Here is a 24,507-nt window from a genome sequence, read left to right on the forward strand (position 1 = left end):
CGCCCTGAGGCCGCCGGTGCCCCAAGGCCGCCCGCTCCCTGAGGCCCCACGCCCTCCAGGCCAGCTGCACCGGGTGCTTTTGGAGCCAAAGACAGGAAACCAGCAAAACCTCAGCCAGAGAGGGCACCTGGAGTCCCTGAAGGCCCGAGCTTGGGTAGGGGGCTGGGTCTCCAGAGCTCTGGGGTTTTGTTTGTTTGTTTATGTGCCCTTGGGACTTGTGGGTTTAAAAAGGTGAGAAAGTCCAGTGTACCCCTTATCACCACAGGCTGAGTTCTCCGGGTGTGTTTTAGTCAGGGGGTGCAGGGCAAGCGTGCCCGCCTCCCCAGTGATGGACACAGGGCCAGAACTCAGCCCAAAAGATGGTGGGCTTGGAGGATGCTGAAGTGCACAGTGATTGTCCTCAGGGGGAAAACAGAGAACAGAGACATACATACAAGGCTGACGTGAGCACCGACCACATGTGACACGGTACCATATCTTATGTGAACACACATCCATCTGCTGTCTCCTATGCACATCTGAAATAGTAAGGAACTAGGGACATCCTGAATGCTCCAGAGAAGGGAAGGGCCAATCAAGTCAGGGCACCAAAACATCGCAATGGCTTTGACCTTGAAAAATCTGCACTGTGACCTCAAAAATATTAACCTGCATCACATCTCAGATACATAAGATACTGTGTTTTGTATTCTTACAATTGCAGCTACGTGGTGGACTGACTGCAAGGAAAGAAAATCGACTTTCATTTATTATTTTTAAAGCTTTTCAAAATTTTGACATAGTAGAAGGATTTCTCATGGAACACCAGCCCACGTGCTGAAGTTCTAGAGACAAACATGCTTCACGTTGTCATAGAAATGCCTACGTCCTGCTCACTGGTTTTTGACTTGCAATATATGATGTCAGGTCCCTCCTGCCTCACTCAGAATGAACCACCCCTCATATCATCGCTCTCATATCACCACACCAGGTGAAGGGTGGAAGGTATGCACAGGGACACCTCCCTACCTCTTGGCCTCCCTACCTCCCCACCTGGCCACACCTCTTCCTGTCCCTGGCCTAGATAAGTCCTGGCGCAGAGGTGGGTCGCCCCCTTTCTTTTTAGCCATGCCTTGCCACCATGCATGGCGGGGGCAGCAGTCCAGTAAATAAACTTCTCCTGCCTGAATAGTGTGTGGTGTTCTCTTCATCTGCTACCTAATGAAACCTACTTATTTAATATACCTTACACAAGGATCTTTCCATCTGCCCCGAGAACAAACACACAACAAACGTCCTTGTTGTTCAGGTAAAGCTTCATGCTCAGTGCTGTGTTCTCAGCCTCTGGCACTCTATGCTCAACCAGGACACATGTTCTTTGAGGCCTGAGACCTACATCTCTGCTCACTCTGGATCCTACATCCAACAGGCATTGTACCCAGTGTTAGTCCCACCCGGCCTGCCCCGGCCTTTCTTGTCTGATGGACCAAGGCCAAGGGACCTGCGGGTTCCTCTTTGCAACTGTGCATCCCTCAGGCCTGGTCCAGGTCACTTCTCTCTCTCCTCATGGGTCACCCTGGGCCTGACCAGTCTCAGGGGAATGTCACCTGACTAGAGAGAGATAAGCAGCTGCCTGAAGCCACTGAGCTGGGGTAATTGCTTATGCGTAGATACACGTCTAGAGAAACCTGCCTTGTCTACCCTGAACTTTAAAAGTCATCAGTAGAAGTTTTCCTCAGGCAAATTTTCCTTCCCCTCCCCATTTAATGTCTCTGGCCAAGACTTGGCTCCAGTTATGAAACTTGAGCCAGAATCAATCTTTTTTTCCCTTTTAGGTTGATTGTCTCAGGTATTGTGTAACAGTGAGAGAAAGTTGACTATCACACACCTCCAGAACTGTCAGCTAAATAACCCTTTCTGTCTCTAAAAATATCCCAGCCTAAGTATTCTATCACAGCCATAGGAAACTAAGACAAGAGGTTCCTGATTTTAATGAGAAGAGGAGCAAGCCAGGCACTGGTGGCTCACACCTATAATCCAAGCTACTCAGGAGGCTGAGATTTGCGGATTGCAGTTCAAAGCCAGCCCAGGCAGAAAAGTCCAAGGAATTCTTATCTCCAATACACTACTCGGGGAAATAAAAAAAAAAAAACTGGAAGTGGTGCTGTGGCTCAAGTGGTCAAGCACTAGCTTTGAGCACAAAGAGGGTCAGGGACAGTGCCCAAGCCCTGAGTTCAAGCCTGGGACTGGCAAGAAGACAAAGACAAAGACGAAGAGGAAGACAAAGAAGAAGAGGAAGAAGAGGAGGAGGAAAAGAAGCAATTGTTAGGATGCTGATTTTGGGACAGTGAACTCTTGCTCAGCGCTGAGCGCAGGAAAGTGAGCAGCTGAGGGAGGCTGGAATAGGCCAGGAATGCTTGGCTAGGGCAAGTGCAGAGCCCAAGAGTCTTCTGTGACTGGAATAAGGAAGCAAATGGATTGGCCCTGACAAAAAGAGGCCCAAATGGTAGAGAAGAGCCTTTTACCAGAGAGGGGAACCGTAAGTCCTGCTTGCAGGAGAGAATGGAAGAGAGGACTGCATCCGGAGAGCTTGCACCTGCCTGCCACCTCTGTGGCGATCTTGCTTTGTTTGGCCTGCATGGAGGGGGAGGGGAGGGGGACCCATGGGGGAAACACCCTGCAGGAAGACTTAGAGGAATTATGCTGCAGGAAAGAATCTGCTGGCTCAAGATCCAGAAGCCCCTGGGGTGCCGCTCAGGGTGGGTACAGAGGCATGGGGACCCTGGGTGCTCCTGGCTTTGGGCCCCCTGTGCAGCCAGCGCCAAGAGCTCTGTTTCTGCCCTTCCCCCACCCCACAGGGCTCCTCTCAGCCTCCTCTGGGGATGCGGGCACAGGGTCACAGGTCACTTTCAGCTTCAAAAGTACTATCAAGCACCGGTGTTTGTCTGTGGTGCCACTGTGGACAGTGCAATGGTGTGTGCACGCATGTGTGTGTGTGCGCGCGCGTTTGTGTGCATATGTGCATCTTCTAGATGAGCCATGACTTTTTCTCAGACTACTTTTTCTCTTAAATTCTTGAAGTTTTCTCCTTTCCTTCTCCCTTTCTAACTTTTGTTTTGTGCTTCCAAGTGTGTAGATGATTTCCACATGACCATTCCATGAGTCATGAGAGTCATTTCCTCACGGTCCGTGTGTGAATGGGCAGGTGTGACCACCCACGCCTCACAGGCCAGGGACGGAGGGCATGGGTGCCTGGGACGGGCATGCCAGGAGGCAGAAGGCCCTGTCTTTGGAACTGCCAAGTCACAGGGCACACATTATTGATGTCCTCAGCAGTGTATTTAACAATGAGCCCCAAGGGCTGGGCATAATAGCTTCCTGTCAGGTTACTCTGCCGACTTTGAAGGGCTTTGATGTCACTGAGGAGCATATTGGTTTAGTGCAGGCACACAGAGGAGAGTCCCTTGTAATCAATAGTGAGTGTGATTACAAGGGATGATTACAAGTGCCTGGAGCAGTCACTGAACTCGAGCTAGGGATGGGCTTTGCCCAGTAGGCTTCAAGGTTTCCTCATCCTCAGAGCCTGGCCGCGTGGCCAGTCCAATCAAACACAGAAGTCTCGCTGGGGGAGCACCTCTCACAGTGAACTTGGCATTTTCCCACTAAGGGTGGAGGAGGGACACCTTCTTGAGTAGCTGTCAAGGAGAGGTCAAATGCTCAGCTATTTTCAAAAACACATTTCAACAAAACAGGTACCAAACAAGAATTTGGCACAAAAACCATGCAGTCTTGCGCCCTTCTGTATGCCCACGTTTTCCAGTACCTAGCCAAATCATAGGGAATTGCTATCGTCACAAGGAAAATGATGGCCAGAATGTCAGCAACTTCATGTGGTTCAAGGACATCTTTGACTAAGTTCGAGAGGGTGTAGTCTGCTCTTGAGAGCTACATGCCTTCCTGGAGTTTTTGGTGGTGGTGGGGGTGTAGGGAGGGGCGGAAAGCTTCTTTGTCTGTCTTATTTTTCCAGACAGGTAGCCCTTAAGAGTGTGCCCATTAGCCGAGGTTGGAATCATCATGCAGAAGGAAATGAAGAAGAAAAAACACACTCTTAAAAGGCCTGTAAATCCTAAAGCTGCTCAAGAAATTCTTAATCCAGCTATATGCAAATAACATGGATCTAGATTTATTAGCCATCCCTAATGTAATGATAAATGATAACGATAGTAATTTAAATGACAAACATGAAAACTCCGTCCTCTCATTCCTTTGGCTTGATTATGAGCAAAACCAACAACAACTTGATATTCTCCTCCCCCATTCTTTTACACTCCATTTCAGAAACTTGGGCACAATTTGAAATGCTGCCGATAGATCCGTGGTCATTCTACGTGTGGTTGGAAGATGAGGCAGACATTCTGCTTCCGGGGAGTAAACGATATTGCCACGGAAACCCAGATGCTGTGTTGTAAGTGGAAGATTTCCATTTGTTCAGTGTCCCACCTGGGTGTTGAATAGGCTTGGCTGTGGTGTGCCTGGGCGTCTCTTTGGTTTGCTCTGAGTGGTGGTAGCTGACACAATCTCTGATCACTCAGGACAGGAGTGACAGCATTGGAGCGAGTGCCTCCTATGGTGCAACATGTTACACACAGGCATTACCTGTGTGCATGTCACTGCAGTGCCTGGAGACGCAGCATCGGCTGGGACTACATGAAACTTCTCCCTGAATCCAGTGTCTTGGGGCCTGGGGTGGGGGTGGGAGGGACACTTGGTTCCTGGGGTAGAGACAGAATAGCCAAAGACTAATCAAGGCCACTGTTGGTGGCTGTTTGTTTGTTTGTTTTTTAAGCCAGGTGATGTAACCTGTAGATATATTTCTTTACTTTCTGTCCCCTCTTCTCCTCCTGCATGTCTGAGTGAACTTGCTATCTAAGGTGGAGCTGGGAAGTGGGATTCTCTAAGAAGCCACTGCTGAAAGCACTGATATTATATATCCAGGAAATTAAACTTTGAATTTGTTGCTGTGTCTTGAAACAATTCCCTTATTCTTAACTGCTGACAAATGAGTCATTGTCTTTGTACACAACCACCTTTGCTGCAGAGGAAATTACTTTGCTTTCCACGAATTGCAAACCTGGGAATATTTGCATCCAAACGCGACATCCTGGGCTCATGCTCCACAGCCCCCACCAAGGTGATGGACAACTCCCCTGTTCCCTTCTATAAGAAAAATCCTCATCGACACACCTGTCATCCCAGCCAGCTCCGTTCTGGAGTCAGAAACGGCCCCACGACTGGAGGCGCCAGCAAAAGCAAGTGTTCCTCTGATCTGAGAGCTGCCGCTGGTGTTATTTCCTGGCTCTTGTGACGTAGCTCCCACACTTCATCCCCAGCTCCCCAGCAGAGGATGTGTAGAGGCCGTGGCCTCTCCAGCTGAAGGGCTGCCTCAGGGTGGCAGTGGTAACCTGTTATTGTATCTCCAGCCACGTTTCTGTGATTGGAAATTACACAGCAGTAGTTGTACTGCCAGATAATGAAGCAGAAACAAGGAGGCCCCAGCCAGTTTGCATCGCCATGGCAACCCATCCAAGAGCACGTGGGGGCATCTCACGGGCCCCATGGGGGACCGTGTGTGTGGAAATAGGCTTGGTGCATGGGCTGTAGGAAGGATAGCAGAAAACCCAGGCTCAAACACACCATCAAAATGTCACTGAGTGCTCTGTGGGGTAGAGGAGTGGTAGGTGAGGTGAATCACCAGACAAAAGATGGAGTTTGTGTCTATCATTATTATTTGAAAGAACTCCTTTTCTCATGAGCCTTTGTTAAAGTCTGGAGAGCAAAGGATTCAGGAGATGTAGCTGTCTTCCTGCGATGGCTCAGTAGCGCGTGAATCACATTTGTTTTGGTCACGCACATACATCCAGATTCAGGAAAAGATACACCAAGCTTCTAAAATGGGGCGAAGATCTATAAAAAGCCTCTCTGCCCTCAGAGCCTGCACAGAAAGTGATATTGATTTTTGAGGATGTAAAATGTGGCCTTTAATATAGCAATCACATTACTCCATGAATTTAATGAAGGACTGATAGTGATACTGCAAGACCAGCAGTGAGTCCCTGCCCAGGGATATTAGGAAGGTGTTTCGTTCCTCCTGCTCCTCCTCCTCCTCCTCCTCATGCACAGAGGGCCCCAAAGAACACAAGCCCTAGAGATCACTGGGACCCCCACCCTTGTTCTTCATTCCTTGCTTCTTGGCCACCATGAGATGAGCAGACTCCTCCGCCTCCCACGCCACCAAGATGCCCAGCTCACTGTGAGAAGCACAAATATCCCCCCATCCACACTCAGTAACGGGCTCACAGACACGAATTACGGGCAATCTTGGGAGATCGGTGTCCGGTGGGGACACCCAGGGCCCCTATGACCAGGGTGATGACTCCCTTCGGGGAGGGCTCCTCGCTCTGTCCCTCATTGGTAGGGTGCTATGGGGTGGACCATCTTCCTGGATGTCACTGGACTTCGTTAGTTTTTACCAGGGATGATGGTGCATGCCCCTCCCGGCACTGGCTGGGTATTAGCAGTGGGCTCTGGTGGTCTCTGCATGCTTTTGTTCTCTTGTGGCAGGAAAGCTTTGCTGGGGGAGGGGTGCATTTTGGCACAGATGCAGATCTATTCTCACTTCAGCATGGTCCATCCTCCCCCAACTGGTTGCCCCGAATGTCCTGTTTGCCCAGAACCTTCCACATCTGCGTAAGCACACTCCCCGTAACTCTATACTCAGGATCGGAGGCCTCATCTGGAAAATGACTTATTTCCAGCACTCACCACAGAGTCATTTTGCCAGCTGGCATGGATTGGAACCGCTAAAACTATGAGCCAAAATAGCATTCTTCTCTTTTAAAATTGGTTTATTTTAAGTACTTCAATACAGCAGTGGAGAGCCACGGGGCACTGGGAAGGTCAGCTGCCCAGGAGTTGACCGTGGGCCTGAGACAGAGATGGTCAGGATGTCAGGAGAGTCGGCACTGGCTCACAACACACCTACATTGTTGTGATTGCCCAACAACTACAGGCCGACGCCAGCGAGGGACCGTGACGGCAGATCACACAGGCATGCATGCCACCTTCCTCTCAGATGTCAGCTCATTTCTGCTACTTTCCTTCCATGTGCAAGTGCACTTCTTTCCAGCACAGCTATGAAATTGAAGTTGGCTCCACACTGGCCATAAGACACACAATTCTACCAGCCCTTAGCCAAAACTCCTGAGCCTTTTAGCTTTCAGATTCTGGCATCAAGGCCCAAAGCAAACACATTAATGTTTCTTAATAAAAGCACAAGTGGAATAAAGCCCCCAACTGGAATAAAGATTACAAGCAATGTCACCCCGTAACTTCAGGTTAGATTTGCCGCAGAGTTGCTGAGGGGTTGTGGCTAAATTGTGAGGAAAACGTTTAGTTCTCACGTCTTTTGGGTTTGGGAATTGGAAGGGAGAGACCAAAAGCATTCAGCCACTCATGGCTTTCTACGTGGCCCCAGGGGGACACCCGAGGAGGAACGTTCTAGAGTCGCCGTTGGTCTTCAGAGGAGCACTGGGAAAGGACACCTCTCTTCCATGCAGATCGGAGGTGCAATTATGCTTATAACAGAAGTCTGTGACAAGATGGGGGTCACATGGCCAAGAGTCAGGGAAGAACCTTCCAGAGAGAATACTCTCCCTCCCAAATACAGGGCCAAAGACAGGGTGGTTTTGAGGAATGAGTTGGTAGAGGTGGGATGGTAGAGCTGGGGCTGAGGAAGGGGACCGAGAAGGGCTGAAACCAAGGACCACTGGGCGCAGGGTGGCATGAGGAAGACAAAGACAGAGAAGGTTGGCAATGCCGGATGAGATGCGGGTTATTCTGCAGGACGTTGGGAGCCACTGGTGAGCAGGCAACGCATGTACCCTGTGATGCCCCATGGGCATTAGTAGCCCTGCTGTCATTGACATTACCCTTGGGGGGAAGGGAGAGACCCGATTCTCTTTGTCAGATTGTCCCCTGTTTTGTTCGCACTGCAATCCAAGGACACGGGGAAATGACGATCGGTGTTGTGAGGAAAAATAATAGCTTGATCAGAAGTGGTAGTCAGATATGCTGATTCGTCTCAGAACATTATCACAATCCAGGGGAGGTTGACAATGTGTAGATCACTCACATCTGCTGGGTTCAGCCCTGCTCAGCCCAGGAGGTTCATCTTCTGGCTGGCCTGTCTCTAACTTCTTGTTCCACATCACTATGATAGTTTTTTGGGGGTTACACAAACATAAGCCAGCGTGCACTGATGGCTGTAAGATATCCATGTGAATGCCAGTTGGGCTGCAGTGATATCTAATCAGGTAATGGTGCCAGGGACACAGTGGAAAACAATCATTGTCCCTCCACTTCCAAACCCTTCCAATTTAAAAGGAAATCTAGGTGATTCCCTAAGTAAGACAAATGCAGAAATCCAAAATTTGCACCAACAGTGGTTAAAGATAATGACATTTGTCTCTGGGTGACTTTTTAAATGGTACAACTTGTCTTGATTTGTCTTTTATATTTGTGTGAGATGAAAAAGAACCACTGAAGATGAAAAGCATTCATTGGACCAGTTCAAACAATTAAACAACAGGTTTTGTTTCCTGGCAGGGGGAAAGCTCCTTAGATCCTTTCCAGCAAGCTAGAAACATGAGAAAGCAAATCTTCCTTCCCAAATATGGCTAAGCGCTCTTCAGCAAAAATGCCAGTGCCCTTGGTGGAGAAAGCATTTCCAGGGAATGGTGAGGGGAAACGGGTGATCACTTGTACCAGGAGGAAGGCCAGTCCGTAACTCCCAGTATGTGTGCAAATCACCCCAGAAGTGGACAGAAGATGTTCTGCCTGTGAGGCTTTCCATCCTGGAAGGCTTAGGAAATGGCTGCTGTTTGCCGAGTACACACAGAGTTTAGCTCAGCAGGGGTGGAACGGGAGGGGATTTGGGCAGCAAGGGGACCCGTGCCTCAGAGGGTTCTGAGTGTGCTGTGTGTGTACAGAAATGCATGTGCAGAAATGCCCCAGTGAGAGCCAAGGAGGAGTGTGGGGAGGAGGAGGAGATGGAGAGAGGAGGAGGAAGAAGAAATTATCTGTGCACAGAAGTGAGAATAGGGTCTTGAAATGGCAATTTGCCAAAACTGTTTTCCTTTTTGAAAACTGTCAGAAAGTGGAATACGAGAAGGATCTGGGAGTAGGTCAACAGAGAATTCACCTTGCTGGTTGTCTGTGAAGGGAAAGAACACGCTGCCAGCCCCCCAGCAGCGCTGCCCTCCCTGAAGAAGTCTGGTGCTGCCAGCGCCGTGGTCCCCGGAAAGCAGGGGGGCAGGTCGGAGTACAAAGTTCCCCAGCAGGGTTGTTTCTGGTTGGAAGCAGAAAGGGGGTGGCTGGGGCTTGGAGCTCTGTCCCCAGCTCCTCATTAGGTCGAGGTGGGAGGAAGAGGGAGAGGAAGCACCAAGCACAACACAGCACCACATAACTCCTGCCCGCGCAGTGCAGTTACTTCAGCACCAGGGACCGGATGGCACATTAGATGCTGTCTTGGAGTGTTTGCCTCTCAGTTTATTGTGTAGAATATAACCTTTGCCCACTTCACTGAGCATTGCAGACGGGGTCAATGGTGAGTGTGGAAAGGAACTGTGTGCAGACAGGCTGAAGACACTGGTGATTTTGCTTTAAATCAGAATTTGCAGGATTGATTCACAAGATGGAGAGGCACCAGGCCTGGGGGCCCCCCCGCCTGTCATTCCAGCTCTGGTGTGTGAACCCCAAGGGCTCAGGAGGTGGGTGGCATGGATAGCGGGCTCAGTCTGCTGCCCAACTCCCCACCCAGATCCCAACCCAACTCCCCAGAGCAGAGAAGGGAGAGGAGCAGGCAGGGCCAGAGCAGCTCCACACAGCCCTCACCTGGGACAAAGAGAGCCAGTGACTGCTTTGGCCCTGCTTGCATGTGCCTTGCCTGAAAACAAACCTGCACAGAGACCAGGCCTGGTTTCCATCCCTTTCTTCCCCAGCCCTGACCACAGAGCGCAGATTCCCCAACACACCCAGCCCCATAGGACGCTGTGCCCGGCTTCACCTCTAACCAGGCAGGAGGAGAAACCAGTTCTGCAGCCAGGAAAGGGAGCGTGGAATCCTGTGCCCGTTGCACCAGCTTGTCTGCAAAAGCACACCTGCTGTTTGCAAGATTCCCCTCATTGGCTTAGTGGGAGGATGGAAGGATGGAAGGATGGAAGGAGGTTGTTTTTGGCCCCAGGAGCTGAAAACTAACAGGAGTCACAAGAGGGCATCAAAGCCAGGCTCAGAATACCACCCAGCAATGTGGCTGGGGTGCAGGACCTTGCCCAGCCCAGCCAGTGTTCCAGACCTTCGGGTGTCCTCAGGCTTGCCTGCCAAGGTGTTGTTAAGTTGTGTCTGTGGTATGAACATCCCATGTGCTTCCATCCAGGCCCGGGTGTGGCCTGCCATCGCTAGTGTCCCTTGCAGGGGCACATGTTAGGGTGATGTCTTTTGTTTTGTCGTTTTTGGATGGTGCTGGAGATTGAGCTCAGGTCCTTACTCATGTGTGTTCTATTGCCCGAGCCCCTTTCCCCCAGTCTTTTTGCTTTTAGTCTGTGTTTCAGATGGCACCTCTCTAACTTGGCCCACACTGCTCTTGAACTATGATTGTCCTGTCCCCACCTCTCCAGTAGCTGGCATTACAGGCATGACTCGCCTCTCCTGGCCCTGATTCTCTTTATTTCCTAAGGCAACAATCACCTGCATCTTTCTTGATCTAAGGACCGATGATAGGCTGTGTGTGTGTGTGTGTGTGTGTGTGTGTGTGTGTGTGTGTGTGTGTGTGTTACTGAGGCTTGAACTAGGAGCCCTAGGCTTGCTAAGAGAAATTAAATTATGACTCCTTTCAATTTTGTGAGACATTTTGAATCCTGTTTCACTCAGGAATATGTCCTCACAATTGCCAGGCGGTTCACTGTGTATCTATAATTGTTTCTTTTCCTGTTGAGTGAGGACTGAGTGTTCCCCCCACCTTGGCTATTAGGAATAAAGAGGCTATGAATATTAGAGTAGAAGATGCTATGAATATTCATGTCTGAGTACATATGCTATAAATATTCACGTATGAGTAAATATCCTATGAATATTCACCAGCATTCTTCTGGTGACATAAATATTTCTTTCTCCTGGAAACGATTTAAATGTCTGAGTCATGGGGTGGGTGCTTGCTGGGTTTATAAGAAACTGCCTAAGAATTAGAAGAAGAGTTGGAACTTTCTGCACAGCCTTGCCAGCAGTCTGCTGGCCTGCTAGTTCTTTGATATGTTTTGCCAGTATTTGCTTTTGTCAGTCATTAGTGTGTACAAATGATATTAATTCACATTGTCCTGAAGATGAATGATGTTTGGACATCTTTTCTTGTGCTTAGTACTTTTCGATCCTTTGTGAAAGTCCTGTTCAGGTTTTTTGCTACTTTAAAAAGTGTGTTTGCCCTTTTACTATTGTGCATGTCACTTCTGCACGTGTGATCTCAAGAGTTGAGGCTATACCTGGGTTCTGTGTCCTCTCTTCTACAGATTCCACACAGGCAGACAGCCACAGAGCCAGATGTCTAACGCAGGGCTGGGGCAGGAGTTCCTCTTCCAGAGGCTGGGCATCACCTCTCCACCATTCCCCCCTCCCCCCCTCCCCCTGTGCCCAGTGTCCCTCTGTTTACTGTTGAGCTTTTGCTCACCCACAAGGCATTATCTCTTCCAACTCTTCTGTCCCTAACCTTTGGAGCAGAGCAAGCTGTCAATTTCTGGCTATTGATCGGCCTGGTTTTGTGCCACGAAGACAGAGTGTGTTCATGGGATGAAGGTCATGTCTCCTCATTAACAATGGGTAGCAAAGCATCTACCCATGTGCCAGCTGCTCGCCCATCTGACACGAACACATTAGGTAGAGGCAATGATGTAAAAATACTTGGTTCTAGAATGACAAGGGACAGTCAGACTGTTGGAGTGGAGCCAGAGGAACAAAAGCCTGGCCCCTGCCTGTGCAGCGGGGCCCTGGTCTGCCTGGGGCTTTCCAGGCAGAGCCAGTCATCTCTCACCCAGAGACTGAACCTTGGGAAGCGAGCTGGAGTCCAGCTGCCCACTGCCATGAAGAAACCCCATCAATGGTACCCTCCCTGCGGCTGGTACGGGAGAGGGGGAGAGGCGGGCATGTTCTTACTCCCAAGACACCTGGCTAAAACAAAAGAAAGAGAAAACCAAACAGTGACAACTCCCCCCTCCCCTCCCGACTGTGGCCACCCCATCCCAGCCCCAGCCAGCCTTATCTGGATCTTTTCCTGTCAGGCTCCTGCTTTCTCTTTAACATTTTCTTGGCTCTAAATTCTGATGGAAGCAAAGCTTTCTTCTCCTATGCATACCTGGGGGGGGCCAGTGTTTGCTTTCCTTTTCTGTCCTCAAGATTTAGCTAAATGCCTTAAGGAATGCTAAGGAACTTAAACAAAGTTCTTTTTTTGGGGGGAGGGGGTCCAGTTGTGGGGCCTGAACTCTGGGCCTGGGCACTGTCCCTCAGCTCTTCAGCTCAAGGCTAGCGCTCTACCACTTGAGCCACAGCGCCACTTCCGGCTTTGTTCTTTTTGCTTATGTGGTGCTGAGGAATCGAACCTAGGGCCCCAGGCATGCAAGGCAAGCGCTCTACCACTGAGCCACCTTCCCAGCCCCAACAAAGTTGGGGCTGTAGGTGTCTATCTTCTAATCTAAATAAGATTCATTTGCTGAATAAATGTGCAGAGTCCTTTGTTTGAGTCCCAGCCCAGTCTGGAGACCCTGTGGTCTACTCTCCTTCCAGCAGCAGCCTGGAAGGGCAGAACGTGGTGAGAGGGAGCAAGTGCCTCTCGCAAACCACAAACTCAGTTCTTTTGCTCTTGAGCTAGTTACCAACCACAGCAGCCCAAGCAGTGCTCCGTGTTATGTGTGTAACCAAGGCAACAGGAGGAATTGTGACTTGGGACTTCATACACTTATGAAAATTTATCAGTGAGTATCATCTAGTTCCTTCTAGCATGATAGATTGTGGGACAATTTAACATAAATCACAATAATTATTCACAGAGGAATTGGCATGAAGTATTATAAAAAAATCTTTAAAATGACATAAAAACAATACTCCCAGATATTCAATGACAATAATTTTTTAAGAATTTTTTCCTTCTTCCCCTTCCCTTCCCTGCCTCTCCCTTCCTTCCTTCCTCCTTCCTGTCTTCCCTTTCCCCTTCCTTCCTTCATACTTTTCTTCCTTCCTTCTCTCCATCCTAACCTTTCATTCCTTCCTCATATTATCCTTTCAATAATCATAAATATGCACTACATGTTTCTCACGCTGGATAGAGAAGGAATTGTAAGGCCAGGGTAGATCAGACGACTTGCCTAGATCCTCGTAGGCTGCAAGCGATGGTGTGAAGCTGCATTAGGCCGGCCTTGAATCCACACCCAGAGCACTAGCTTCTCGTTTTCAGATGAAGGCTGTTGGATAATCTGCAGTGGAGTTCAGCCAAGCAACTTGCCTGTTAAGATAGCACCTGCCAGGAGACCACGACAGAACAAAAGGCCTCCTCACACTACACTCGGCTCTCAGGATGCAACACAAGACATTCCACACGCAAGACATCAGGGAATCGTAGCCCATGCTCCGGAGAGAGGCCCCGACTCAATGGGACACATTTCTTTCTTTCTTTTTTTTTATTGTGAAAATACTGTACAGAGGGGTTACAATTACATGGGCAATGGGACACATTTCTTTCTAAATGTACGACCTCGCTGTGTATCCTGCCTGGTTACAAGATCAAGACAGAGGAACGAGGCATGTGGGAAGGCCGGGTGCTCTGCAGTCCTCCACTCCCATACTTTATTGGGGTGGAGTGGGGGGCTAGGTCAGGTGCTTGGTGGGGAACTCCAGTGATGTTTTAATGTGATCCGATATCAAGGGCTTGCTCTCCTCGTATTGTTCTGCTCGCCTGTCTGAGTTCCAGTTCAATGTTTGCGGGGCACTCTGTGAAGAGAGAAGCTGTTTTTGACAGAACAGGTTGCAGGGTGAGTGCAGTTCCCCTCCCCCTGGGGTGGGGCAGCCTTCCCCCCCCCCCGCCTTCCCCCCTCCTAGCCCTGCCATCCCTGCCCTTCCCAGCAGTGTGCTGTGGGCTGTCTCCAGGAAGACAACACGAGTGTGAGCATGAGTGTGCTACAGGGGCCCCACCCATGACTCAGGAACCCACCGCAGTGCCTGTCTGCCCCGGCCCTGAGCTCGGACTTCCAGTCTTGGAAACAACTAGCAACAAGTGCCCTGACAACCACCCAGAGCCAGATGCCTGTGCGTGGTTGCTCTCTCTCTCTCTCTCCTCCTTTCTATGTACATGTGTGTACATGCATGATCAAATATGGGTATATTTTTATTTGGAAAAGACACAGACTATTGGGAATCTATCACAACTTCCAACCTGTCCCCTAATCTCAGCCAGAGGTTTTTACTTGGTGCACAAAGGTCTGACTGTTGGGTTTGCACTGGGACATGGGTGGCCTGCAAACCAACGTGGCAGGCTGGGTGTTGCTTCCATGTCTGGTTTGGGTTGACAGCACTTTGGTAGCACTGACTGATTCCAGGCTCCTCCTGGCGGGCGGTTCTTATCTCTGTGTGGAAGGTGTGGTTCTATAGAAATGTGTCCTAGCTGGGTGCTGGTGGCTCAAGCCTGTGATCCGAGCTCCTCTGGAGGCTGAGATTTGAGGATCGAAGTTCAAAGCCAGTCAGTCCATTAAGGAAGGTTGGCAACGGCAACTCTTATCTCCAGTGAATTACCAGAAAGCTGGAAAGGTTCAAGGGGTTGAGCATCAGCCTTGAGCAAAAGAAGCTCAGGGACAGCACCCAGGCCCTGAGTTCAGGATCTAGGACCAGCACAAAGAGAAAAATAAACATTAAAAATCAGTATGTTCTTGTTTGCTGGGAATTGCTCCCCTCCTGTTAGCCTGAGTTTGCATCTCAGCCAACATATAAGCTGATAGAGGATTTAATTTAAGAACTTAGCTAATTACATCATTAGCTGCATGAAAAAAAGGCTCGTAATGAGCCAGATATTTTGGATCAGGGAATTCAACAGCGTTTTATGATGCTTTTAATCGGCACAGGGCTGTGGCCTGCATCTCCATGCACAGTAGTGTCCATGTTCACGACAGCACAACACCAGCTGGTAGCCAGGCTGGTGTCCCCTGAGTCACAGAGAAGGTTCCGGACTAAGCGGCTGCTGATCTGTGACCCCCCCCCATTCGCTACATCACCAACTGCCACTCCTCACCTTCCTTCTGAAACCTCCTGGTTCTGAATGGGGGTGAGGTAGGCACGGAAGGGGAGGAGAGGGGCACCATGGTTACGGGAGAGACAAACAGCTGCGCGGACGCACGTGCCTTGGTTGTACTTCACAGAGAAGCCAGACTCACGCTGCATGCACACTGGCTCTGAAAGAATCAGTGGCACTACTGGAAGATGAGCGTGACTATCAGGATCAGGAAGTAGGCTTGGGAGAGACCCTTCCTGCCTCCTGACATCCACTCCTGGCTGAGGAAAACTCTAGAAGAGCCAGGGCAGGGCCAGGTCCACCACTGCCCACCAGGACCCGGCAGGGGGAGAAGAAAAGAGCAGCCCAGGTTTCAGAGCCCTGGCCGCACTCGGAGAAGCCCAGAGAAAAGCTCCAGACCTGCTGCTGCTGCCCGCAAAGCAGAGCCGGCTCTCTCTTAGTGGAAGCGTGCGGGGAGAGGGAGAGGCCACACTCAGAAGTCAAACCCATCACGTTGGCTGATACTTTCTTAGGTGGCCCGGTGTTCCTGCAGAGGCCCCTCCTGTCTCCTGCCCGTGCGTGCATAGTGTACCCCTGACTATCCCCCCCACCCATTTGCACCTCTGCGTGGAACAGCTCAGGAGACAGAGAAGGGAGCTGTGGCTGTCACCTCGTGGTAACAGACAGGGCTGAAGAGTGCCCAGCACTCCAGGGGAACCCGCCCTGCCCTTCCTGACCCAGCTGCACCACCGGGGCAAGGGCTGGGCAGGGAAGGGGCAGGGGTGCCCCCTGCTGGCAGGTGCTGAGGATGGCGTTGCTGTGAAGCAGGTTGGAGAGGAAGGACATGCCCTTGCTGTTGGTGGGTGGATTTGGAGCTGTGCGACCGTGCGACCGCCACCAGCATTTTCATCAACTCCACAGCCACCACTGTCACCTATTCACCCGATCACCTCCATACCGCCTGGACAGACTGCCTGTCTGACCTCTGCGCTGTTAGAATGCACAGCACACTGAAGACTGCACAGGGCCTGGGCTCCGGTGTCTGCACTGTCCACCAAGCACAGGACCATGGGGCCACCCCGGCAGGACGCACTGCTTCTTCTGCTGTATGTGTGGGCTGCTGCACAGATGTGCCACGTTTTATCAATCCATCTTCCAGCGCACATGGCTTTTCCACTTTTTGCCCGTTATGAACATGCTAGGATGAACATGTCTCGTGCACAATGTGTACACACTTTTGTGTTGCCATTTTTAAAGGCTGGGAATCTTATTCTGCTTTTAGTAGTACCAGTGATTGAACTTAGGGCCTCACACTTGCTAGGCAGGAGCTCTCCTGTAGAGCCGTGCCTCCAGCCCTGTAAGCTGTGGTTATTGTTTAGGTAGGGCCTCACTTCCTGGGGCCTAGACAAGCCATCTGGCTGCATGTGAGGCCCTGTGTGAATTGTAGCAGTAGCATCCTGCCTGTTACCCACTCCTCCCGGCTTCTGGCAGGTCACGTGACACGTTCCCCACACTACTCAGCCTCCAGAGATTCCACTGAAACCAGTGACCACCTCACCTCATGTTTTTGTTTATTCTACAAAGGTATAAGATAAAATAAGAACCAGCCAGCCAATGTACATATTTTTGGACACAACGTGATATGATAAAAGCAGGAGAATATGAATGGCTGGTGTGTGAACAGAATTATGCAAACACCCTTGATTTTCTTTTAGCTCAGGCTGGAGGGGTGGGGGGAATTAAATCAGAAGCCTGCTTCATTCTAAGCAAGAAATAAGCTTCAATTAGAGGAAGATAATGAAGGAGGTCTCTGGGTTAAAAAATGGATGATATTGGCTTTTGGCTCCAAGCTGCAGACAACTTTCTTTTGATGTAGAAGAGAAGCTGATGATACAATTCATTTGCCAGCTAGGAAAACAACTGGGTTGAAATGCATTTTGAATCAGGCTAAAATCTGATCCAAGGCTTTTGCTCTCCCCCTGTTTAGTAGCGGGGAAGCAGGGCTCTCTGGTCATGCTGGCGTGGGGGGCTACTGGGTCAGCTGCTGCCCGCCCCTCGGGGAATCGTGTCATTCTCTGCTCAGCTTCATCATGGTTTTGGTCCTCAGCAACCCATATTAGTGATAGCATTTTCCTGGGCTAACCTGAATTCCGTGTTCAAGTCCTCCCCATCTGTCATGTGTGTAAAGAGTGGGAACCTACCCCCCACACACACACACTGACAGGGAGTTTAGGACAGAAGGATGCAGGATGAGAGCATGCCATGGCTTTCCCAGAGGCCTTTGGGGCTGCCCCAGCAGCGCTAGCCAGCCGCTCCCTCTCTTCCCTGTGACCCCGGCTGCCACCGGGGTGCAGAGCCTGGTCTCCGTGTGAGCTTTGGCTGCTTTGTCCAGATGCCCACTGGGAACCAGCCCTGACCATGAGAGGAGCGCGGCCATCTGCTCCGAGGAAGGGCGCGAGCTGCCCGCCCCGGGCACAGGGGGCCTGGCACTGAGCAGCGACAGAGGGAAGGCCACCTGGCCCATGCGGGAGACGCCGCTGCAACCAAGAGCACAGCCAGTCCCGCTGTGTGTCCTCCCTGCCCGGGCCAAGCATGGGGGCCCACCCCCCCAGGGACACCCTCAGCAGACACGTGAGTTCGGGATGCACTCGGCCTGGAGAACCAGCTTCCCATCACAGCGTAGCCTCAGCAGGAGCACAGGCGGCTTGGGCCAGAATGCATGCAGGAGCTCCTGCTGCTTACTCCGACTGACTTCTCCCCTAGATCCCTCCATGTGTGTTCTGAGAGCATGTGCAGGCTCTTTGAAAGCAGATGGACTCCCGTCAAGTACTCACAGATGGAGCCTGATGGCAGCCTGGAGGGGGGAGGAGTCCCTCCCTGCATCATGCCATGCCATCACAGGTTCGAGGACCACCTGGACTTCTGGAATGACATTCCAGTGCCTAGTGAGGGATGCTATGATGATAATGGTGATGATAATGGTGATGATGATGGTGGTGTTGATGATGATGTAATGATGATGATGATGGTGGCTGTGATGGTGATGATGGTGATAATTAAAGCAAGGCCTTCCTCATTTCATGTTCTCTTCTATTATTAAGTCCTGAAACAACGCTTATGGAGTAGCCCGCAGACATCAGTGTGTTGTCTCCAGCATTCCTCTGTCTTCTGCGGGTCCGGATGCCCATCCTGGCACAGCTGAGCAGCTTTTCTCCTTCTCGAGCAGCCAGAGAATGAGGCAAAGTAATTCTGAGAAAAGAATGCCACCACCCACCTTCTCCCCCAATGACGTCATGTTTGGATATGCCACCTCCAGAGGGATCCGTGTAGCTCCGTGTCTTTCTGGGCTGAGACTGAGGTTTTTCTCAGGTCAGGTCAGGTGTGGGACTCCAGGCGCGAGGTATCAGTGTTCAGCCAACCGTGGGGCTCGGCAGGTGGAGATGAGCACGCCCCCCATGCAGGCCGGGGTGTGCACTCATTGGGCCCCAGGCAGCAGCTCCCCCCGGGCCTGCTGGACCCTCAGTCCCCTGCGCACCATGCCCATTTGTTCTCGCGTTGCTCGCCCCTCCATCCTAAGAGAAGAGGGGAAAACGGGCGATTCCTTTTCTCTTTCTGACAGTGGAGGGTTAGCATGTGTGATATCACAGTCCTGACAAGAAAGCAATACATGTTGGAATAAAAAAAAAAAACAAGGACCAAAAATAAAATCACATGCCAATTGCCCTGTTGACAATTGTAAAAAGTCCACATAAAAGCTCATGAAGTCAATGCTGTATCAAGGAATAATATATCACCAATGATGGGTTTATTGCCATCTTGTGATCATGACCTAGTATTAGAACTTTTACCAATGTAATTCTCAGATTACCAGGAATAAATAGGAAAAATGTAATTGTCTTATTGGTGAAGATAAAAATTGTTTTGATAAGCCATCATACTTGCTTGTGAATCAAAAACTCTTAACTAAAAGAACAATTTCCCAATCTAATAAAGAACAGCAACAGAACTTAAATGAGCAAAGACTATCTGGAAAGTGAATTTCTAAGTTTCCCCTGAGATCCAAAGTACTGGGATGGAAAAAAGGTACGTCCGTGGACTAGTGTGACCCAGGGGAAAGTTCACACCAACAGCCACAAAGGTTGAAGGCCTTTTACTCTGGTAGAGAATAAAGCATTCTTCTACAAGAGAGGAGGTCTGTGCCCAGGACTACTTCATGGAACTCTCTCTGATTACACGTGTGAAATATGTTGGAGTGTTTGACTCCTAATCTATGTTGTCTTGTTCACAAAAGAGCTTGTTCTTTGAGTGGAAGAATTTTACACACCTGCTGGGCCAAGGTATAAATAAATCTTGTGTGTGTATTCGTTGCTGGGGAGGTGATCATAAGTTCCTCACTGTGAAACATGTGGAAAGCTGCAAATAACACAATCCCACATTTGTCGAGAGCACGGGGAGATGCTGAAATGTCAGGACAGGAGCGGAGACAGGTCAATTGGTGAGACTACCTGAAAATAACTGCAAATGCATGAGATTTCTCTCAAGACCAGGAAACAAAGTGTGTTGACAGAGGGGGCAGAAAGGGGAAACCGGTTGTCTGTGAGCAGGAAACTCAAGCCAGCTGTGCGGGGTCTGCGTCTGGGAGACCACGGTGCACAGCGCCCCCTGGTGGGTAGCATGGAAGGTAGGCCCGTAGGTTCCTCCGCTTTCCAGCCAGGGCCTGGCCTTGATACAGCACCTGAGTGATGCTGGTGCTTGCACCACAACTGGGGCTCTAGAGCCACGGACCCAGCCTACAACATCCAGTTTCAACAGCTACTAAAGTCACATCGTAGCAGAAAGGAGAAGCCAGGTACTAGGAAGAGCAGAGACAATGGAATGGCTGCGAGAGGCCCCAGATGCTCAGCTTAACAGACTTCAGTTCTGTGTTTGTTCAAAGAGCTAAAGAATAACCCCTTTCCAGAAGTAAGAGCCAGATAGGGCAGCTCATGCCTGCAATCCCAGCCCTTGGCGGGGGTGGAGGCAGGAGAAAGATGGATACAGCCCAGGATGTATATGGAGAGATCCCCTCCCAAAATACACACGACAAGCAAAAGCAAAGGAAGGCTAATGGCCACCACTCAAGGGTGATAGAATGTCAGCACAGAGAGAAATGGGGGGAAAGAGTGCAGAAAACATGCAGGCGAAAATGGAAAGTTCACCAGGAGGACTTGGTGGCAAGCTTGAGCCAAAGAAGCAGAGAGCGGACGAGCGGAATACAGATTGTGTAGTGGACAGGAGAGAAGAATGCAAAGGAACAGCGCTCCAGAGAAACACCAGCTACTACATGCGTGCTAACCATGCAGGCAGGAGCACCAGCAGAGAGAAAATCAGCAGGAAAAAATACTGGAGGACACACTGACCAAAAACTTCCCAGCCTAGCTGAAAACCATCTCCATGGCCAAGAGATTCAACAGACTCCAAAGAGGATGGATGTTTGCAGCCTGGTCAAAAAAAAAAAAAAAAAGCTGAAACTACAGAAATCACACACACACACACACACACACACACACACACACAGAACATACCAAGAGGAAAACAACTTACGTTCTTCCCACAGCGTGGCCTTGCTCAGCCCCCTGAGCCATGGAGGCCCAGGCTTCCTGGGACGCCTGACTGACCCCACAGGTGCTGCAAACTCGCAGCAACTGGGGGCCCCAGTGGCATCAGCCCAGGCTGCCCTCATCTCACCTGGGGTCAGAATCCTGGCCCGGTGCAATTGGAAGTGAGAAACGATGAGCTTCAAGATGGCAGCCACAGGGACTTTGGCAGCACCGGAGGCCAGAAAGTGCAGCTGCCTGGGCCATGCACGCACTGCCACCGCAGTACAGACCGGACAGGCTGGGACTCACTGGTCCTTGCAACCCCTCTCTCTCTCCTCCTCCCCCGTCCGGAAACCCTCCACTTAAGCTTGTCAGCCAGTAGAAACTCCTAAAGTAGACCGCACACTGCAGGGCTGGGGGAGGGCTGGGGTTTGCAGTCACGAGACAACCTGTTGCATGATTTCCGCTGGGATTGTTTCCCCCTCCACATGCTGGCCTTTTCAGAAGGACACAGGCAGTGTAGGCCAAGGTAATTTTATACTTAGACTGCAGTTTTGCTTTAGTGCCTGTTTTGGTATTTGAACTCAGGGCCTGCCCCTGAGCTTTTATCCCCAAGGCTAGCCTTCTACCACTTGAGCCACAGCTCTACTTCTATTTGGTTTTTTTCCCCCCTTGGTAGTTAATTGGAGATAAGAATCTCATGGCCTATTCTTTGAACTGTGATCCTTGGATCTCAGCCTCTGGGAGTAGCAGCTGGGATTACAGGCCTGAGTGATGGGCATGGGGTTTCAATGGCGGTTCCTAAACATGTTTTAACATCTCAGCTCACTTGGGCTGCTACACAAAACACCACAGGGCAGTACAGAGAACCAAGAGTCACTCCTCAGAGTCAGGGAAGGAATGGCAGCCTGGGGTGCGGTGAGGGCCACCCCCAGCTCCCCGCGGTGTGGCCTCCTGGGCAGGCTGTGGAGGAGCCGGCGTGCTTCCAGGTGCCTCTCTTATAAGAGGTTGGATCTCTTTCCTACAGAATCCTGGGTGAGAACTTCAGCATGTAATTACGTAGACCCTGGCATTTATAACCCACCACACAGAACACCCTATTTTTCATGGTTTGATTTGTTGGATATACCTATTTTAGTCTTCTCATCTCACTTGACACTACTGTACTGGCTGCTGCTAGCCACCTTCGCGCTTTCTTTTGGAATAAGCAGGCAGACATTTCTAGGTCCCAGAATGACCTTCATCTGAAGGTCACTGGACTTCTGGGGTCACTTGCTGCTCCCCTCTGCTGCTGGCTGCTGGCACACAGGCTGGGTGAGAAGTCAGCCAGGCTCCTCTGTGGGTTGCATGCCCAACTGCAAGGGCATGCTGGGAGGACAGACTCACAGACGTCAGGGGAGACCCGCCCTGGCCGACACACGGCCATGCCAGGGCTCACCCTGTGACTCGGGGGTGATGGCATCTATGAAGCCCTGCAACCTGCTTTCCCACCTCCCAAGCTGTAAGCACTTGCAGGAGTCACTGGGTACTGGGGTGGGAACTCTCTGGAATTCCAGGGGTCCTTGTACGGGTTGGTGGTCTGGCTCTCACACGTGAGCTGAGGTCCAGAGCGGGCGGACCCCCAGCGGGCATGGCCAGCCACGACCCACTGAGGCCAGTCGCCCCACCAACCCTAACAGCAGCTTACAATTTAGTGCAGTGCGCCATCTTGTGGCGCAGGGCCATCCATGCAGCGATGGTGGCCTTCATGAACACATTCTCCTCACCGGATACCAGAACATCACACGGGTTAGGAGCAGAGCGATGCCACTGGATGGACAGACTAGCTACAACTACACTGCATTAGAAACCAGCCAACAATGCAGACCGCTTCCTCAAGTCACAGGCTGTGTGAGTGGCCCATCCAGGTGGGACAGACTTTAATCTCTGCAGTGGAGGGAGGTGGAGGGAAGCCTTCGCCAAGGCTCAGTTCCCAGCTGGGCCCATCTTTCAGAAGACCGTGGAGTGTGTATGAATAAGTAACAGGTTTTCCCAGTGTACAACACACAGGAAATGACACCTGCCCAAGGGACCTCATGAGGAGAGACGGAACCTGCGCATGGTAATGATCATTCTTGTGTAGCTTCTTTTCCAAGTTTATCGTGAGGTTGAGTAAAACAAAGCTTAGGAGGACTGGGACAGAGAGGAACAAGACAGACAGACAGACACACTCCCATGTCTCATTCTGCCTATCTTCTCACTAACACTGACCACAAAGCCATGCATGGATTATGCACAAAGTACGAAACACACACACATACACAGAGCACCCCCTCACACACATACAGTGTGCTCCCCCCCCCCAGTGGCTCACTGGAGCCACCCAGACCTGATTTACTTACTTTAAACCTCTGAAACTCCACTTCTGTGCTAATCTTAACCAAGATACAATCTTAGGTAAGATATTAAGCAAGCTAGTTTTTCTTATGTGGGAAAAACCTGAATATTTATTATCTGTCTACCGAGTAACCATGCTGTAGTCACAGGGGGTACTTATTGAGGGTTAAGAAACCCTGGGTGCATGCAGTCAGCTGCCACAAGCGCAGTGGATCATTTGTGATGATAAAAGTGGTCTGCAAACTGAACTGCCCAGAACAGGACACACACAGCTCAATGCGTTATGACAAAGCAAAATACACATGAACAGGGCCCGGGGGACACAGCCTTCTCGAGCGCCAGGCCCCTCTGCACGCCCTCCAGAGCACACAATGCTGTGTTCACACAAAGTTGGTGAATATCCAGGGAACATCCAGCTGAAAGTTTCAACCTAGTGGTTCCTGACTTGCACAGGAAGGGGCCTGCTACCTGCCTGGACAGTCGGTCCTGCTACCAAGTGCTGGACCCACGCCCTGAGCATGAGCTCACTGACTCAGGGCTGGATCCATGTCCTGAGCGGTGCTGTGGCGGCATCTGGTGGCCCCTGTGGGTAAAGGCCGCCCTGCCTTTCCTCTTCCTATTCCCTCTGCTCCCCTCCTCCTCTCCCGCCTTCCCTGTCCCTCCCTTGCCCAATAACCAGGGCCCTCCGCAGGGCATCCAGGCACCGGGACCCGTGTGATACCCATGGCCTGCGTGCACGTGGGAAGTGTGGGGCTACTTGGGGGTGAAGGGCGGACGTGGGGCCCTGCACCAAGGGGCTCCACTTCAGCTGTCTGTCTCTGTCCACTGGCTTCAGGCTGGCTGATGGGGCTGGGGACCCGGCTCTAATCCACAGGTCAGTCCACTTCGCCCCGGTCCCCAGGCCCCTGCCCAGACCCCCACATCACCCCATCCTGCACGTGAGCAGGAATGAGGAGGAGCAAGGATGAGGAGGAGTGAGGACAGGAGTGAGGAGTGAGGAGGAGCAGGAGTGAGGAGTGAGGAGGAACAGGAGTGAGGAGTGAGGAGGAGCAGGAGTGAGGAGTGAGGAGGAGTGAGGAGTGAGGAGGAGTGAGGAGGAGTGAGGAGGAGTGAGGAGGAGTGAGGAGTGAGGAGGAGTGAGGAGGAGTGAGGAGTGAGGAGGAGTGAGGAGGAGGAGTGAGGAGGAGTGAGGAGTGAGGAGGAGTGAGGAGTGAGGAG

Source organism: Dipodomys ordii, unplaced genomic scaffold (genome assembly GCF_000151885.1).
Source record: "Dipodomys ordii isolate 6190 unplaced genomic scaffold, Dord_2.0 Scaffold24, whole genome shotgun sequence".
Classification (NCBI taxonomy): Eukaryota; Metazoa; Chordata; class Mammalia; order Rodentia; family Heteromyidae; genus Dipodomys; species Dipodomys ordii.